This window comes from Vombatus ursinus, unplaced genomic scaffold, assembly GCF_900497805.2.
Source record: "Vombatus ursinus unplaced genomic scaffold, bare-nosed wombat genome assembly UNPS02010548.1, whole genome shotgun sequence".
In the NCBI taxonomy this organism is placed as follows: domain Eukaryota; kingdom Metazoa; phylum Chordata; class Mammalia; order Diprotodontia; family Vombatidae; genus Vombatus; species Vombatus ursinus.
This window is the reverse complement of record NW_020950326.1, coordinates 15288154-15308251: the sequence shown is the minus strand read 5'-3', so window position 1 is coordinate 15308251 and position 20098 is coordinate 15288154. Positions and strand designations below refer to the sequence as shown.

At 36.5% G+C, this 20098-nt stretch overlaps 1 pseudogene; it reads right to left on the bottom strand.

Annotated features, from left to right (window-relative positions):
* Positions 1-222: 222 nt before the first annotated feature.
* LOC114037748 overlaps positions 223-20098 on the bottom strand; it is a 51389-nt pseudogene continuing 31513 nt past the window's right edge.

Genomic DNA, 20098 nt, shown 5'->3' with positions numbered 1-20098 from the left:
ATTCATTTGTATGAACACAAATCCACATTTGTCATAACACAGATGGCAAAGGACAAAGTAAAAACCGGAAAATTAATTGGCCACTACCTACATTTGGATCCAATTGTGTCATGTATTATCGATAAAATTCTTTTTAAAAATAAACAGATAAATAGAAGACCACTTTCCATTCAATGTCATAGGTTGCTATAGCATCTGCACCTGTTTTCTTCCCATCTTCTTTTAATATGGCTGGTAATTGTTCTGGTGGTTACCAGACCCTCAGGATGCTTTGTTGACCACTATAGTCTGCAATATCCCTGACCATATCCATGGTTCCCATAGTTACATCCATTAATATCATATCCCCCATAGCCACTCTAGTTTTGATCAATGGTTATAATTTACATATGATTGATCATAATAGTTATTAAAATGTGTCCAATTTTGGCCCTGACCTTGATGATGACCCCTAGTACCACCTCATCCACCAGCTTCAGTACCCCTCCCTCTTTCTGTTGTTGCTGTTACTGCCTGATGTATACCTCTTTGAACTATGTAACTTCGATTTCACACTTCCCAGAACCAATGTGATGATATCTGTGTTCTAATCATTTTTTTTTACTGGTTCTTCATCTGTATATATAATAAGACAGAATCCTCTTCTTCCATTTGTTTTTGTGTCCACAAGAAGTTCAGTATTCTCACTCTCTCCAAATGCTCCAAAATATTCTATGGTTTGTTCTTCAGACATATGTGGGCTCAGTCTACTCACAAATACTTGTTTGGAAGGTTTCTTTCCTTTTAATGCTTTAGCCCTTTTAGGGTCAATCAATTTGCCATCCAGTTTGTGCTCTTTAAGTTCTAGGACATTAACAACTCTAGAAGCATCTTTGAAAAGCACAAATTAAAATCCTCTTGATCTTCCAGTGACTGAATCTGTTTTAATAATGCAGTCTTCAACCTCTCCAAAACGATACAGGCATTCAGTCAGATCTGTCTTACTCATGCTTCAGCTTAGTCTTCCAATAAACATTTTACCATTGTCCTGCTGGTTCTTGCTTGTGTTGATTTTGAACCCCTGGCAAACTTCTCCATTTTGCCGTACTTGTTTACATCCCTTATGGCAGTGGAACTGTCAGTCATCCTGGCTGGAGGATTCTCAACAGTAGTGCATTATATGGAGCTGGGTCTAAAATGGCAGCAGCAGAACAGTCCTTTCTGATAGTGCAATAATATTGTATCATATTTCTATATCATAATTTATCTATTGACAAATTTACCTATATCCCCTTAGTTTCTAGTTCTTTGCCATGATAAAGAAAACTACTATTAATATTTTGTACATGTGGGTCCTTAATCTCTTTCTCTCATTTCTTTGGAGGTATATGCTCCCTAGTGGTACCATTTGGTCAAAGGATATGCATATTTTAATGACTTTGCTCTCCAGAATGGCTGGATCAATTCACAGCTCTACCAATAGTGCAAAAGTGTGCCTATATTCCCATGCTCTTTCAAAGAACTCTGATTTTCCTTTTTTTTTAAAAATCATCTTTACTAATCTACTTGGTTTGAGGTCAAACCTTAGAGTTATTTTAATTTGGAGTTTTCTTACAATTAGTGATTTGAAGCATTTTTCATATGGTTGTTAATAACTTGGATTCCTTAAGGAGCTCTGAAATTGATTTCATTTGGGAAGATAACCAAAGTGTACCATATTTCATTTAAAATATAATTGTAAAGAGATAGACAAATAATGTTGTGAATAATGGTGAAGTGGTGAAAAAGAAATAACCCCAGTCAGTGTATAAATAGATGATTGTGTAAATAGATAATTCAATAGTAACAAAGGATTTACACAGCAAATTGTTTCTATTTCTACTCTCTAGTGGGGCTAGGTAGGAGGAAAACACAGAAACACTATGTTATCCTCACCACCTTTTGGTGGGCAAGGAGCTAGCATATATAGCTATGCCTATTTGATACAACCAGTTTCATGCCCTTCCATTCCATTCTGAACACCACCATTATCATAGGATCTTAGGAGCCTAGGAATCCTATTAGGATCACAGAACTCTAGATTTAAAGCGAGGAAGAACTTAGAAGCCATTTAGTCCAATGCATCCATTTTATAGATGAGGAAACTGAGGCCCAGAGAAGTTAAGTGACTTGGGTTTCCAGATCATGTCAAATGAAAATTCACTGAAGAAGCTGGAAATATCTGTCCTGAGAAGAAAAGAGTTGGAAGTAGGTGAGGGCAAAATGAGTGAGTCGTGGGCAAGTCAAACTGATTGAACATGAGTAACTCAAATATGCTTCACTTCTTTATAAAAATCACCCTGGCCCTAGGACTCCATTAACCCCTCCTTTGATCATCAAACAGACCCAGGAACTGGACATTTTCCTACCATTTAATACATATTTCCCACCACTATCCCTCCCTACTTCCTTCCACCTCTTTCTCAGAGATTGATAATCAATTTCAGTATTATTTTTCATATTCTCAAGGACCTGACAATCTACTATGGATACATCTGGAATCCCTGAGATTTTGATTTGTAGGCTGCCTAGTCCAAAACCTCCTTCCTGATCACTATTCATACCCATCCATTTCAACTCCATCCCTCTTGGGTTCCTATCACATTCTTTTCTATTCTTCCATTGCGCCTCCTGGAATCCCCAGTTTATTGTTAATAAATAATTTTTCGTATTAGTCCTATGCCCTCCAATTACTCTGTGTGTATATACATGTGCACATGTATATACATATATATATACATATATATGTAAAGTGAGAGAAATTATTATTAAATAACCAAATATTGAGGAGATTCAGGATTTTTTTCCCTTCCTCATTTGGAGATTAGATCAAAGCTTGGTTCTCTGAAGGACAGAGTGGATGATGAGATGAAATCTTGGAGTTGTTGCCTCACCCAACTAGAGAAACTTACAAAGAATTTAAGGTGAATTCTGACCCATTGTGTTTTATTCAGGTTGGGGTGAAGATAAATTCTTTGCCTAGATTGCCCAAGGCTAGAGGTGGTCTGAAAGTAAATGACATAATCAGAGTCATGATCCCTGGACCCTCGTCAAAATAGGTCCACCTCTCATTATAATTTTCATTTTTCTCATTATCTGTTAACCAATCAGAGTTGATTGCCAGCCTCAGAAGTACCCACTCTTCCAAGGATATATACAAGCATTGAGTGGGTTTCATGAGGGTCTTTGGCATTCAAGAGTGCCACTAGCCCCTTTTATTAATTATTGCTAGCATGAATATAATCCCCCAGAAACGATGTCTCTTGAACTTTTTATACATACATCCATACATATATGTACATATAATATTTAAAGCATTTATATATATACATACATACATATACACACATATATATATTTATAACATTTACTCATATGTGTGTACACTGTTTCCAATAGAATGTAAGTTCCTGAGGACAAGGATTGTTTCAATTTTGTCTTTGAGTCCATAGCACTTAGCATACTGCCTGGCACATGATAAGCACTTAGTAAATGTCTGTTGAACTGAATTGAATTAAACTGAATCTAGGATAGAGACAAAGACAGAATCTGTGATTTATTTGGTATAGAAAACTAACTCCCAGTACATCAGGCACTTGGCAAATATCTTCAGATTGACTGAACTTATAAAACAATAACTTTGGATAAGGTGATGAAAAGAAACCAAAGCCTTATATCTTAATTCATAGATTAGTTTCCTTGTCACTGTACCACATAGTCTTCCAACAATAAAAAAAAAAAAAAGCTGGGCTAGAGAAGTCTTATGTATAGTATATTCATTTGGCTCATTGGTAAGAACCACCACCTAGAAAAATCATAGCACCTTTGGGAAAAATTCTCAAGTAACTAGGATGAGGTCAAAATTAGGATACAAAGAATGCGACCCAAAAACCTACCACTACCTTCTGCCACATTCATTCATTTATGCATTATTTATTGAACTTCCATGTGCAAACTCTGTGAGTCATGAAGGCAAAATTTATTCTTTCCAGGTGTCATGTGTGAAGGGTTTTCACAGTGTGCTTGTGCAATTTAAACTTTATTAAATTTTAATAAATGAGAGTGTGATAAGAATAATTGATAAATAGCATAAGGCAAATTCATCTCATAGATGATATGAACTTTGGTTTTACTCACGGTAGGATATGATTTATTATTTTGTTTATAGAAGCCATTTTTCATTTATTATAAGAAATGAAATAAGAATATATTTTGTACAAATGTGTGATGTATTTTCTTTGACCTCAGAAAATTCACCTTTAAATGCCATTTACAGACTGTTCTTTTCATACCTGTACCCAACATTAAACTTTAAAAGTACAGAAGGACTATTTATTAAGACCTCATTTTTCTGTGGAAATCTCCATTAGCATCATTTTTATCATATCTTTCTCATTTTTAGTGTCATTTGGGAAGTGGGTGGGAGATGAGGGGATCTGTGAGGGGCTCTGTGAGAAAGGCATGAGTATTAAATAAGCATCTGAGTCACATAAGCAACAAAATGGAGGACTAGATATTTTCTCTGATTCCCACAACCTCTCATTCCTCTCCAAAACAGAAATTATGCGCCAAAGATAAAGCAAGTTCAGCTGTCTCCGTGGTCTAAGATGACCAGAATTCAAAAGAAGGTTAAAAAAAAAACCAAATACAGTAACCTATGAATTGACGTTTGCTGAACCCAAGATCCCTCAACATCCCTCTGTCACTTCCCATGCATTGGCATGTGAGGCCAAACTAGCAGGCCCAAGAACACTACACAAGCTTACAATAAAAGCCACTCCCTATGCCCCAGTCCCCCCTCCCTCTTTCCAGTGCCATGAATACCCTGCCTCTAGGCTTTGTAAGTTTGCTTGGGCCTTGAAAGCCAGCTTAGCCATAACCCTTCCAGAGCAAAAGCCTGCTGGGGGCTACGTCCTGGAAGTACCAGCACTGCAAAGCTCGAAGTTGTTGGTGTCAGGGAGAGCAGGCTTTGAACTGCTGGAGCTGGACCAGAGAAATGAGGAAGAGAGTGAGTGGGACAGATCACCAAGATAGGACTACAGGAGTGTGAGGAACTTTACAGGATTCCACCAAACCTGAGGGAAAGAGCACTGCTTCCAGCTAGGGTCAGTTCTGATGACCTGGAAGTCAACTGGGACAGAGACCTAGGCTAATGAGCCATGGATTGCTTGACGTGGGAGAAGGCTGACGTACTTTGAAATCTAGCTCCCAAGGAAACCACAGAGGGAAAGAAGTCAGAAATGAACAATGAGGAAAATAAAATTACTAAAAATTATAGGAAAAAGAAAACTCGGGGCAGCTAGATGGCGTAGTGGATAGAGCACCAGCCACGCTCTATAGTCAGGAGGACCTGAGTTCAAATCCAATCTCAGACCAGACATTTGACACTTACTAGCTGTGTGACCCTGGGCAAGTCACTTAACCCTGACGGCCTCACAAAAAGACCCCCAAAAACCAAATAAACAAAAAAAAACCCTCAAAGACCTAGGACAGGTAAATCAGAAGGAAAAATAATAACAATAAAAGGGAATGTGGCCTCTAGATCCAGTAGAGTTCAAGTATCTATGAATAAATCCTATAAAATAAAGGTAAATGATGCACCATGATGAGACAAAGGACCCTGTGGAATTTGAAAACATGGAACCACCACGCACTATTGCTGAGTGACTTAAAAGAGAAAGGAGAATCACGAGAGCAGAATTTATACCCTGTATAGCAAAAATAGTGACCAGAATAGAAAAACTGGAATCTGCAATCACAAACTTCACCAAAGAAATAAAAGAGAGAATGATAGATTGGGAAAGCATATACACAGAAGAGAAGAGCAACCTAGAAGAAAAGAAGAAAAAAAAGAAGCAAAAATTTTCTTTTAATAACATTAAAAGAAAATATACTTACTAAAGCAAGCAAAACACGCTGATCACGACGACAAGAGGAAGAGGCAACCTAACACTCATAGATCTCCCAGAAGAACACGACAAGACCAAAAAACAACACAAAACAACACAACACAAACACCTGAATACTGTAATGAAGGAAATGGCAGAAATGGACTGCCCAGGACTTGTGAACACAGGGAATCAATTTCCAGTTGAAACAATTTACAAATAGCCTCTGGGGAAAAAAAAAATCCAAGGCTGCAAACTCTAAGACACATAGTGGTTAAATTTAACAATTCAATTCAGAAACAAGCCACCTGGAGAAATACCTTCAAACACAAAGAAAAGGACGTTTGAATAATTCAAGACTATTCTGCACCCCCTAGGAAAAAAAAAGCAGGAATAAAATAATATGTTCCAAAATATAGGCATTCAATAAAAAGGAAGGGCTTGAAACATTTTTAGAAAGAAAACCAGAACTGAAGAGATTATTTGTTTTTTGAACATCCCAAAACAACAGAAATACAGGAGGGGTAAATAAATATATCAGGCAAGGGCAGCAACAGCAACAAAAACAGAATGACAAGAGAGACACCACTAAGAGACCTCTTTCTAAATGTACATAAGGAGAAAGGAGTGAAGGCAGAAATCTGGTAGAGGTGACAGCAAAGAGGTGAACAAAGGGGAATTAAGTACAGAACCTGGTGACACCTTGCCTTTAGGTGAATCAATGCTTTTTTTGGGACTACATTACAACATGGGAGGATATATATAAGGAGGAAGAGAGGAGGAAGATAAAAAAAGACTATGTGATGTACTAGGGTCAAATCAACGTCTAGCAAGAAGAGGAAGGTGACCTCTGAGGTTTTAGAAAGAGTAGAGCCTACAGATGAAAGGGGAGGAGGAAGAGGGGTGAAAGATTGGAAAGGTAGGGGAAGGAGACCTTACTTTGGAGATAGAAAAAGCTTCCACTGATGAACACTCCTACTGGTGAAGAGAGATGGTCAGTGAAGAGAAAGAGTAGACCCTTACACTTGATGAGACCCAGGGGATTTAGTACTTGAAAAGTCTACTTGTCCTACATTGGGATGAAGGAAATTGAAACCCCTGGGGGCAACCGGCAACTGGAGGAGTGGGATAGCATGGGCATAGGGAGGAGTTTTCCAGGCAAATGTAAAAAAAAAAAAAGGTCAACAAGGGAGGGTATAGATCAGTGGTGGGCTGCATAATCAGAGATATGGTAGGGAAGGGGCTCTATTGTGGGGCAGTGTTTTCTCTAACATCTGCAATAATTGGCAGTGTTCTGGGAATAAGGCACAGTGGAAAAGGTGAATCCATGGGGCAAGCCCTACAAAGCATGGAAGAAAGCTCCCAGAGGGTAGAGCTGAGAATGGATACCTTGGGATCTTTGATTCCTTGAAGAATACAGAGAAAAGGGAGAGATGATATAATTTTAGGAGTCATAAATCAGAGAATGAAAGTCTAGAGTAAACAGAAAGAGAAGATGGATAATTAAGAGAGCGAAAAAAATCCTTTTTTGGAAAGGGATACAAAAATTAATTTTTAAAAACTGATGAACAGGATTTATAGCAAAAAGAGGGAAAAAAATCTTAACTTGAAAAAAAATTTAGAGACAGATTGGAAAATATAAACCTAACTCATAATTTCAAATGTTAATGGATTAAACAATCCAATAAAATGAAAAAAGAGTGACAGATTGGATAATAAAATAAAATCCTACAATCTGTTGCTTACAAGAAATACATTAAAAAAAACAAAGATATACACAAAATAAAACTGAAGGGATGGAAAATAATTTTACTATATGTCAAGTTAATAAAAAAAATATAGGAGTTGCTTTTATGCTATCAGACAAAGCAAAAACAAACATCCGAAAAATTAAAAAAGGATAAACAAGGAAACTGTATTTTGCTGAAAGGAACCACAGACAGCAAACCAATACCAGTAATAAACTTATATGTTCCAAATGCCTTAGCATCCGAATTCATAAAGGAAACATTACCTGAGCCTCAAGAAGACATAAACACATAGTACTGACTAAGAAGCAGAGTGGTAGATCAGTGGAATAGATTAATTTTATAATACGCAGTAGTAAATGACCATAGTAATCTAGTTTTTGATAAACCCAAACACCCTAGCTTTTATGACAAGAACTCACTATTTTTAAAAAAATTGCTGGGAAAACTAGAGAGCAGTTTTGCAGAAACTAGATATAGGCCAACATTCACACCATATGCCAAGATAAGATCAAAATTGGCACGTGATTTAGACATAAAGAGTGATATAGGAAAGGAAAATAAGGAAGCATGGAAAATTTTACCTGTCAGATCTACACATAAGGGAAGAATTTATGATTAAACAAGAGATAAAGAATCACAGGAAGTAAAATGGATAATTTTGATTATATTAAATTAAAAGACTTTGCACAAACAAAACCAATGTAGCCAAGATTAAAAAGAAAGCAGGAAACTGGGGGAAAATTTTACAGCAAGTTTCTCTGATAAAAGCCTTTTTTTTTTTTAAGGCAATTGGGGGTAAGTGACTTGCCCAGAGTCACACAGCTAGTAAGTGTCAAGCATCAGGTCTGAGACCGGATTTGAACTCAGGTCCTCCTGACTTCAGGGCCGGTGCTCTATCCCACTGTGCCACCTAGGTACCCCCCAGTTTTTCAAATGTATAGGGAACTGAATCAAATTTATAAAAAAAATAAGTCATTCCTCAATTGATAAATGTCAAAAGATATGAATAGGTAGTTTTCAGAAGAAGAAATCAAAGCTATCTACAGTCATATGAAAAAATGCTCTAAATCACTATTGATTAGAGAAATGCAAATTAAAACAACTCTGAGGTACCACCTCACACCATTCAGATTGGCTAACATGACAGAAAAAAGAAAGTGACAAATGTTGGAAGGGATATGGAAAAATTGGGACACTAATGTTGGTGGGATTGTAAACTGGTCTAACCATTCTGGGAACAATTTGAAACTATGCCCAAAGGGCTATAAAACTGTGCATACCCTTTGACCCAGAAATATCACTATTAGGCCTGTATCCCAAAGAGATAAAAGAAAAAGAAAAAGGACCTATTTGTACAAAAATATTTGTAGCAGCTCTTTTTGTGGCTACAAAGAATTGGAAATTGAGAGGATGCCAATCAATTGGGGAATGGATGAACAAGGCATCATACATGATTGTCATGGAATATTATTGTGCTATAAGAAATGATGATCAGAAAGGTTTCAGAAAAACCTAGGAACTTACATGATATAACACAGAATGAAGTGAGCAGAATCAGGAGAACTTTGTATACAGTAATAGCAATTTTGTATGATGATCAACTGTGAATGACTTGTCTATTCTAATCAATGCAATGATCCAAGACAATTCTGAAGGTCTTATGATTAAAAATGCTTCAGAGAGATAACTGATGGAGCCTGAGTGTAGACTGAGGTATACTTTTTTACTTAACTTTTCTTGCTTTTTTTCTTTTTAAACATGGCTAATATGGAAATATGTTTTGCATGATTTCACATATATAATTGATATATTTCTTGCCTCCTCAATGAATGGAGAGGAACAGGAAGAAGGGAGATAATTTGGAACTCAAATTTTAAAAAAAATAGATGTTAAAGTAAAGAAATAATAGATTAATTTTTTTATAAAAAAAACATAGTAACAGAATAGTGAGAGACTTCAGTATCCCTCTATCAGTTTTGAATAAGTCTAACAAAAAAATAAACAAAAAGAGAAATATTAAACTGAACAAATTTCTGAAAAAACTAGAGTTAAAAGCAATAGTATCTTCTAAATGGGACAACAAAAGAATATACATATTCCTCTGTACCACATAGAACTTTCACAAAAATTGACCATATAATATACTAGGGCACAGAGATTTTGCAAAGAATTGTGAAAAGGCAGAAATAGTCAATATATCCTTTACAGATTATAATGCAATAAAAATAGGGTGATACTTTGTATGACATTTTTAAAAGGATCCCTCTATATTTATACTTTGTAGGGTTTTTATCACCAAAATGTTGTTTGTCAAAGGTTTTTCTGCATTTATTGAGATGATCACATGGTTTGGAATGGTTTGGATTTTAATATGATTAATTATGCTGATTGTTTTCCTAATGTTGAGCCATCCTAAAACCAAAAACAAGAATCATATGCAATGTAACCTTTTGCAACCTGAATCTTTTCAAATAAATATGGGAGTGAAGCAAGGATGCCTACTGTCTGATTTAGTTCTGAAAATGCTTACAATAGCAATAACACAAGAGAAAGAAATTAAAAGAATAAAGATAGGTAAAGATGTGATAAAACCATCCCTGTTTGCTGATGATATGATAGTTTACTTGGAAAACCCTAAAAAATCATCAAAGATACTAATTGAGACAATAACAGCTTCAGTAAAGTTTGAGACTATAAAATAAATCTTCAAAAATCAATAGCATTTCTATTTATTAATAACAAAACACAAGAAGCAACAACTGAGAAGGAAATCTCATTCCAAATAACTACAAAATGCATAAAATAACTGGGGACCAACATCCCAAAGCATACAAAAGACTTATACACATTCAATTACAAAATAAAGAACAACTTAGTTAAGAAATAAAGTACAAATTAAATAGTTAGAAGACTATTCAGTGCTCATGGCTAGGTCATGCCAATATAATAAAAATAACAATATTTCACAAATTAATTTACCTTTTTGTGCTATATCAATCAAATTACCAAGGGGATACTTTACGGAGCATGATAAAATAATGACAAAATTCATTTGAAAAAGCAAAAGATCTAGAATGTCAATGAAAATGATAAAAAGAAGTAAGGACAAGGAGGGACTAGTACTTCCAGACCTCAAATTATATTACAAAATAGAAGTCATCAAAACCCTCTGGTATTAGTTAAAGGATAGAGAAATAAATCAATGGAACAGACTAGACAAAGGAGATTCAGAAACAATAGAACTCAATAAATAACCCATATTTGATGAAATAGAAAACACAAGTTACCTAGAGAAAAACTCTCTATTTAATTAAAAAAAAAACTGTTATGAGAACTGAAAAACACCCTGTCAGAAAACAAACTTAGACCAACACCTTATACCACATTCCACAATATATTCTAAATGGATATGTAACCTTAATATTAAAAATTATACTATGAAAAAAATTACAAGAGAAACATCATATACCTCTCACAGCTATGGGTAGGAGATGTATTCTTAACCCAATAAGAGAAAAAGGCAATTACAAAAGATAAAACATATTTGAAACATAAAACATATTTGAAAGTGAAAAGCTTCTGCATAGACAACATTAATGTACCTAGGATAAGAAGGGAAGTGGTTGAATGGGGAAAAAAAATCTTTGTATCAAATTTCTCTGATAAGGGCTTGGTATCCAAGATCTATAAACAATAAATAAATATATATGAGGTGAATAGCCATTCTCCAATAGATAAATGGTCAAAGGATGTGAACAACAGTAATCAAAAAAAGAATTGTAGAGTATTCACAACCACATGAAAAAACACTCCAAATCACTAATAATAAAATAAATGTGAATCAAAACAATCTTGAGGTTTCACCTCACACTCTTCAAATGGGCAAAAATGACAAAAAAATGGCAACAGTCAATGTTGGAGGGATTGTTGAGGGAAAGATAGGCATTTTAACACATTATTGGTGGAACTGTGAAATCATACAACCATTTTGGAAAGCAATCTGGAATTTTGCAAACAGAGTGACTAAAATGTTCATGTCCTTTGAACCAGAGACTTCATTACTAGGTTTATATCTCCAAAAAGTCATAATAAGAAAAAAGTCTCCATATACTCCAAAATGTTTATAGCTGCACTTTTTGTGATAGCTAAAAATTGGAAACAAAGTAGATGCTCATCAATTGGGGAATGACTAAACAAATTGTGATACATATATGTAATGGAATGTTACCATGCTATAAGAAATTATGCATGTGATGAATACAGAGAAGCATGGAAAGATCTACTTGAACTGATGCAGAGTGAAGTAAATAGAGCCAAGAAAACAATATGCACAGTAACAACTATTTAAATGGAAAGAAGACAACACCAAAAATCAAAAGTAAATGTAATAAGATTATAAAGCTCAAACAGGACTTGAATGATTAGATATGAGAATACTCCCAATTTACCCTTTCATGGGAGTGGGAAGTCCCCAGGTATTATACATTATACATATTTTCACATATTTTCAATGTGTTAGACAGTTGTGCTGAGTTTTTTTCCTCTCTAAAAAAATACTTTTTGTAATATGGGATGGCTATCTGGATCTCTCTTGGAGGGATACTGGGATACTATGGTGATGTAAGAAACAGAAAATATCAATAAAAGTTTATTAAAAAGGAAAAAGGAGAGACAAAATGAACAAAAAAAAACACACCAAAAAAGAGCGTTTCTATTGACATAGCTGAACACAAAAAGAAAATTCTTTATGAAGCTGTAAATCACCATTTCAAATTGCTTGCTTAAAAAAAAGGTATATAATAAATTCTATATATTATTTTCAAAACTGTCCTGCTTGATTGTACTTCCTTCTAAACTCCCTTCTGTTCATTTATGACCATTTAAAAATATTTCTGTGACCTTCTTTTTTTGACATAAACATTGCTAACTTTCCACTGCACCGTTCCCTTAACCAAGACATAGAAAAAAAAAAATCTTTGTAACAAATTGTAACCAAGCAAATCCATATGTTGGCCATGTCCAAAAATGTGTGTTTTCCTTTGCACCTTGTGTCCATCACCCTTCCGAAGCGGTGTATAATGTGTTTTATCTTAGGTCTTCTGGAGACATAGTTGGCCATCAATTGATTGGAGTTCTTAAGTCTTTCAAAGTGTTGTTGTTTTTTTTTTTTAATAATGTTGTCCTTGTATAAATTGCTCTCAAGGTTCTGCTCACTTCACTCTATATCAGTTTATAGGACCCAGAATTCTCTGAAATTGTATCATTTGTCATTTCTTACACTGCAATATTCTATTATATTCCTATACCACAAATTGTTCAACCAATTTCAATTGTCTAAGAGACAGTTTAAGAGATCCCCTTCGATTCCAGTTGTTTTTTTTTTTTTCTCTTTTTTCCCTTTTAAACCTCTCTCCTCTCCCCCTTTAGAGGATCAGGAAGTTTGTTCTAGCTGTAGCTATTGCCTCCTTGGTATTCTTTCACCTTCCCCTCAGTGTAAAGCTGAGATAAAGTAGAATGCCTAATCAAGAGTCCCACTAAATATTTCAAATTCTAATGTTTAAAGCATTAACCTCATAGGAGAGCATTTTTTGTTTTTTGGCCATTTCAGTTGTGTCTGACTCTTCATTACTCCATTTGGGGTTTTCTTGGCAAAATTACTGGAGTAGCTTGCCATTTCCTTCTCCAGCTCATTTTACAGATGAGGAACTGAGGCAAACAGAATTAAATGATTTGCCTAGGGTTACACAGCTAGTAAGTGTCTGAGGCTAGATTTGAACTCATGAAGACGAGTCTTCCAGACTCCAGGCCCTGAGGTCTATCCACTGCTCCACTTGGCTGCCCCCATAGGAGAGTGTAGTAGGTTCCATTTCATATTTTAAGTCTTGGTTAATTAATGCTTGTGAGTTTTTTTGTATTTTGAGCATTTTTGCGTGTGTGGAGGAAATAGTCTCCTGTTCTATATTACCTGTTCTAAACTGTACACTGTGTATTTTTTAATCCTCTTTCAGAGAGATCTTGGAAATGAACCAAACCTAAACTTCAAGTTATTTTCTCGCAGGGCCTGCAGAGTCGGGGTAGTTGGTCTTTATAGCAAAGGACAATGAGAAAAGAGTCTGACTTTTCTCTTTATAGGCCAGGCTCTCCCAGGACCAAACCCCTTCACAGCAGAGAGCATCCTCAGCCCACTGGGCCAACACTGGTCTGCTGTTACATCTGAAAGTCACTTTGTACATCTTAAGATGTTGTATAAATTTCAGCTATTATTATTATTATTATTATTATTATTATTATTATGGTCCCTGACCCTTCTTCAGATGCCCAGTGGCACCCTACCATCTCCAGCTTCCCATTACTTTATAATAATAATTTATTCTCAGTTGCACTATGCCATACTATAAGGCAGTGTTCTGTGCATTTTAAGCATTATTCCTAATTGTAGAATGAAAATTCTGGGGAAGTTAAGTTTAGAGAATCAATAGAGATTTCTTGGCCAGGAGGTGGGATGGTTATATGTAGAGGGTAAGAGAGGAGAGGGAAAAGGGGAACTTTAGCTCCTTGAAATCATACTACACAACAGGGTAAGGTCCTGCCCATTTCAACTCAATTCAACAGGTATTTAGGAAATACCTACTATGTGCCAGACACTGTTAGGTGCTGAGGGAAATGGGTCTTGCCTTCAAGGAACTTACATTCCACTGGGGAGAATGATGTGTTCATGTAAATATATACAAAATAAACACTAATGACTGGGTGGATCCATTTAATTTTATTTTTCTTTATCACCATTCATACAACTCCGTGCCACAGTAGCAGTTCTCATTAGTATCCTACCTGCACCCAGCCTGAGTCTGTGGTTCTTTTGGTCCATACCTGTGGCATGCTAGCATCAGAGCTAGAATGCACTGAGTCCAGTCCAAAGGCTATTGTTGTTTACTAAGAATAAGAATGAAAGATGATTACAGGTTAAGCAAAGGTCAGCTAAGCATCACCTAACAGTTATTTGCTAAGCACCTACTATAGTCTGGGCTCCAGGAGAGAAAAGACAAAGTTCCTGATCTCAATGAGTTTGTGGTGATAAGGTTTCCATTATGAAAATCTCACAGATATTCATAATTTGATGTAGTCCTAGGGTTTTGAATGTGTAGTTAGCAGGAAAAGTAGTCTAATATGAGGAAAATTTGAGCCAAGACATCATGTTGTGCTTTCTTTTTCCTGGATATTTCTCTAATTTAATTTCCCTCTGCATGGCTTTGATTTGTACAGTGATTACAGTGATTTAGGAAAGTGGGCTACAGGTATCTAAGCCTAACTAAAAATGGAAAGACAACCTCTGAGTGTAGGCTTTTATGGTGAGTTTCATCAGGGTGTAGAGGACTGTTAGGACAGAATTTTATATGTATTGGTTCACAGTCTTTATCTCAAATGTTTTCATTTAATTGTCTTTCCTTGTTATGAGGGACAGTGGGGAGGATTGAAATGACTTGATATAAAAACAAAACATACCAATAATATATTAAAATATATATAATGAGTTTAAGTAAGCAACAAAATGCTAGAATCTTAAAGTTGGAAGAAAATTTCTAGTTCATGTTCTCTCCCAATTCGAGAATACCTTCAACATTTTCCTGGACAACCTCTATTTGAATATTTCTTAGTGATGGAGTGCTTACTACAAAAACGTTCCTCATATTGATCCAAAAACCTGCATCTTAATACAAGGATCTAAAACAATTCCGAAAGACTCATAATGGAAAATGCTATCCACCTCTAGAGAAAGAACTATGGAGTCTAAATGCACGTCAAAGCATACTATTTTTTCTCTCTCTCTCTTCTTTATTTCTTATTTCTCATGGTTTTCCCCTTTGGTTCTAATTCTTCTTTACAATATGACTAATGTGGAAATATGTTTAATATGATTGCACATGTATAGTCAATATCAGGTTGTACACCGTCTCAGAGAAGGAGGAGAGAAAAGAGGGGGAGAAAATTTAGAACTCAAAATCTTATAGAAGTGAATGTTGAAAACGAAAAACAAACAAATAAAATTAAAAAAAAAAACAAAATCTGCATCTTTGTAATTTTACCCATTGTTCCTCATTCTGCCTCTTTGGAACAACCCAGAATTAGTCTAAGCCTGTTGCCATTTGATAGCTCTTCAAATTTTCAAGACCTGTATCATCCAAGGAATAGCTGACATTTATATACTTCATAGTTTACAAAGGCTTGACTCTCACAGCAAAGCTGTAAAGCAGACAGGATAAGTGCCACTATGCCTTTTTTTTAGATGTGGGGGCTTAGTCAAGTAAAGTAACTTGCCCAAGATCACACAGCTAGCAAGTAGCACATCTGACACTCAAACCTAAGTTTCTTGACTAAATAAATATCTAGGGCTCTTTCCACTATATATCATTGCATATCATATTATTAACCTTCATGTTCCCCCTCAGATTTCTTCTCCATCCAAAACATCCCTAGTTCCTTCAAACATTTCTGACGTAATAAGCACCAAAGGCAGTCATACTAAGCAAGCTTCAGCCGATACAAGAGGGTAGGAAAAGATGAAGTGGAAATGATGAAGGGAGAAGCTGGTGCGTGCATGTGGGGAACAGGAGGAGAAGCAAAAGAAGACAACGTAGCATCTGCACAAAGAATCTGCCTCTGGCACGATCTTTCAGGTTTTTTTTTTTTTCCAGGATAAGTCCATACCTCTGAGTAGAAACAAACTTGTGAGGCAAATGGTAAGCCAGGAGAGGTTGTAGACATGACCAGAGAGGAGCAGTTGGGAGTCAAGATCCATCACAGAAGGAGTCAGTATCTCCAAACAGGTTGACAGTGTTTGCTTTGGAAGAGAAATAAAAATCAAGCTGATACAACCCAGGCTCTAAGTCCCCAAAATGACTAAACACTGTCCATTTGAGAGATGGTAAATAAAAAAGCAACTGGGTTAGGGTGCTAACTCTAACATTGTGGGTGTTTATTAATTCTATATCTGGGGATGCTTGTGTATCCTGATGAGGATAACTAAGCACCTGAAATATGTCCAGAAACTCTTGGGTTTGGGGCATGTCTATAGGCTTATTAAGAGAGACTTGCACCTGAAATAAGCCACAGGAATACAGAGCATGTGGTAGTTGTTTTTATGAAATCTTTATTTCTTTTACTTCTTGGTAATGAATACTATCTATATCCAAGCCATGCTTGTGTGGTATACCTCATTAGGTTATGCTCATGAATTTGAGGTCTACTGAAATGTACAGGAAAGGAGCAGGAAAGAGTTCCTTTCCCAGTGGATGGGGGTTGAGTCAAGAGACTAACTGGATAAATCCACACAGATAAATCCACATTTCTGGACTGATGAGATGAGCCTACCATTCACAAGGGAGCAGAGTTGGTGGTGCAGGAGGAAAGTTAAAGGTAGGAACTCTCAGAGAATAATAGATAGACATTCCCCCTAGAGCCTTCTGGTGTTGGATACTGTGTATAACCTCCAAGGGGATCATGAAACAGCTAGTAAGTGGGTGGGCCCTGATAACTAGGCAGCAGTTTCCCTGGTGGGTTAAATGAGTATCACATGATTTCCAGACGCCTTATCCTCTTGTCACACTGGACCAGTACCCTCTAGTTTGTAAACGTCCACCTTAAAGTGTTGTATCTACAACCTGAAACAAAACTACACAGTATTTCACAGTTGGTCTGATCAGTTCAGAATACAGTGGACTATTGCCTTCCTCTCGCTCCTTGATATGGGTCTGCGATTTTATCCGTAATGTCTTCCTCTGGTAAGTCAACATGGCAGGAAGGCGACCCTGGCTTCTCAAAGACTTTTGTCAATGGAGCACAAGCTCTGGCAGATGCTATCAAGTTGGAATGACAATGAGAGTAGCCAGTGATGGACTATAATGTCTGTCATCCAAGGACTGGCCTAGCTCATTTCAGAGAACTTTATACCCTCCAGGCCTTCCTGTCTACCAAGCAACTACCCTAATGACCTCAGAGTCTTAGAATCTGACCTGTAGCTGCATCCTCCTGTGTTATGTTTCCCTATTAGAATATAATTAGAAGCTTTTTGAGGGAAAGGATGGTCTCACTTTTGTATTTGTATCTTCAGAAATTAGCACAAAGCTTGGTAGTCAGGCAACAAGCATTTATTAGGTCCTTGACTGTTCTTCCCATTAGTGGGTCATGTTGGCTCTGAGCCAAGTAACTATTTGCATACAAGATATATAGAGAGAAAATGGAAAGTAATTTCAGAACGAAGTCACTAGAAATGGGAAGGACCCAGAAAGGCCCTGCATGAAAAGTGAGATTTGCTTGGAGTCTTGAAATAGTCCTGAGAAAGAGTTCAGGGAGCTGAAGTGAGGAGAGAACATTCTAGGATGATACATTTTCTACCACAGCAAAGCTAGTTAGGTTGGAGAGGAGTTGCCAGCCATATTGGTGGTGGAAAGCCCCATCCCAATGAAATCACAGGTCCTCGGAATGTTGAAAGGAAGATTTCACTTCTTCTGGAACAGCTATTATCACCCCATAGGCTTATGTTGAACCTGTGATCAAAGGAAGCTTCTAATTCTTGTTGTTGTTTTTCCCGCTTGATCTACAGTCACTAATTTGACGGGAATGCCAACTATATCTTTACCCGTTTTTGGTTAAAATGTGAAACTAAACAGGGGCGAGGGCTAGCACGATTTCTCAAGGACAAAGGAGAATCCTGTAGTATCTGGTATACCATATGTGGAAATGATAGCTGTTGCGCCATGATGAGACTGTATTTCCACAGTGACCTTGTTTCGCCACTAGGTGGTGCCATATTGCAGGCTTCCCAAGGTAGTCAGCGACTGGGACAGTCACTGCCGGGTGTTCTTATAAATTCTTCAGCTAAGCAACTTAGCTATTTATTTCTCTTTCCATAGCTACATCTGCCTCTATCCCCTCTCTCTGTGTCCACAGTTATTCCTGTAAGCATAATTGGCAGAGCGGTGCTAGAGAAGCACCTTAAAATAGTCTTGAAACTATGAAGCACCATAAATCATCATAAATAACACGCTTTGCAACCACTGAAGAAAGACGATTCAAAATTAACTTCTTGTGATCTCTGAGGAAAATAAGAAGGGCTACTGAGGGACAATTATTACCCAAACTATGTAAAGACTTTGGGGAGTTTCTCTCAAATAAGAACTGCGATCTTTTCAGTCTTTTTGAACACTGAGTGGCAGACCTATACTTAAAAAGGCCAGGACAACATAGCTCAAAATTTTAAAATCATTTACGTGTAGGGTCATTGGGGCTACTAACTCTGACTTTAAACAAATAGACTAAACAAATCCCTACTCTGAATGAAGTGAGAACTTAGTTCAATTCTTCTCAAGTCAACATCCATTGATTAAATTCCTAAAGCGGGTCAGGCACTGAGCTAGTCTCCAGAAATAAAAAGACAAAAATACAATAGACTCTACCATCCAGAAGCTGAGATTCTGATGGGGGAACATGACACGGGTAGGGGCAAATGAATATAAAATAATTTCAAAAGAAATGGAACATTAACAACTTGGGGGGGTGGGGGTGAGAATCAGGAAAGTCCTGATACAGGAAATGACACTCAACTATGTCTCTAAGGAATCTAGGGATTCTCAGAGGCAGATGAAGGCAGGGAATACAATCCCACATTATTCATGCAAAGGCAGGGAAATAGCAGATAGAAAGAATGTTATGGGCAGGGCTAATAGGCCAGTTTGAATGAATTGAAGAGTATATAAAAGGGAAATAAATGAAAATGAGACAGTAAAGGTCTATGAGAGTCAGACTATGGATGGACTTCCATGCTCAGATTGTGAAGCATGACTTTCAAGGTCATCAAAGAAAAGCCTCAATATTTCCCACGCTTTTTTTAATGGTCTCATTGTTTTGATTTTTTTAGTAATAGAGGCAATTAACATGACGATAGTGTTTCATTTTTTAATTTCCTTTTATTAATTTTTATTATGCCATTCATCCTAGAATTTTAGGCTAATTGAAGCCTGTTTTCTGTTAATATTAACCTCACTTAGCTAAAACCTGACTCATGGAATGATAATATCAAGAGAAGACTTGTTGATATTCCTCAGATAAGAAGCCAAAGGGAAGTTTGAGCCTGAATACCGATCAAAGATATTTTTTCTTTATTTCTTTATTTTTCTTGTGGTTTTTTTTGTCTGTGTTTTCTTTCACAGAATGACTTACATGGAAATGTGTTTTGCATGACCACATATGTATAACCTATGTCCAACTGCTTGCCTTCTAAATGGGAGGGGGAGGAGAAGAGGGAGGGAGAGAATTTGAAACTCAAAATTTGACAAAACAATGTTAAAATTGTTTTTACATGTAGTTAGGAAAAAATAAAATATTAAAAAAGGTTTTCTCCTGAGAAGTTTCCTATTCTGATGAAATTACAAGTCTGGTCCTGCC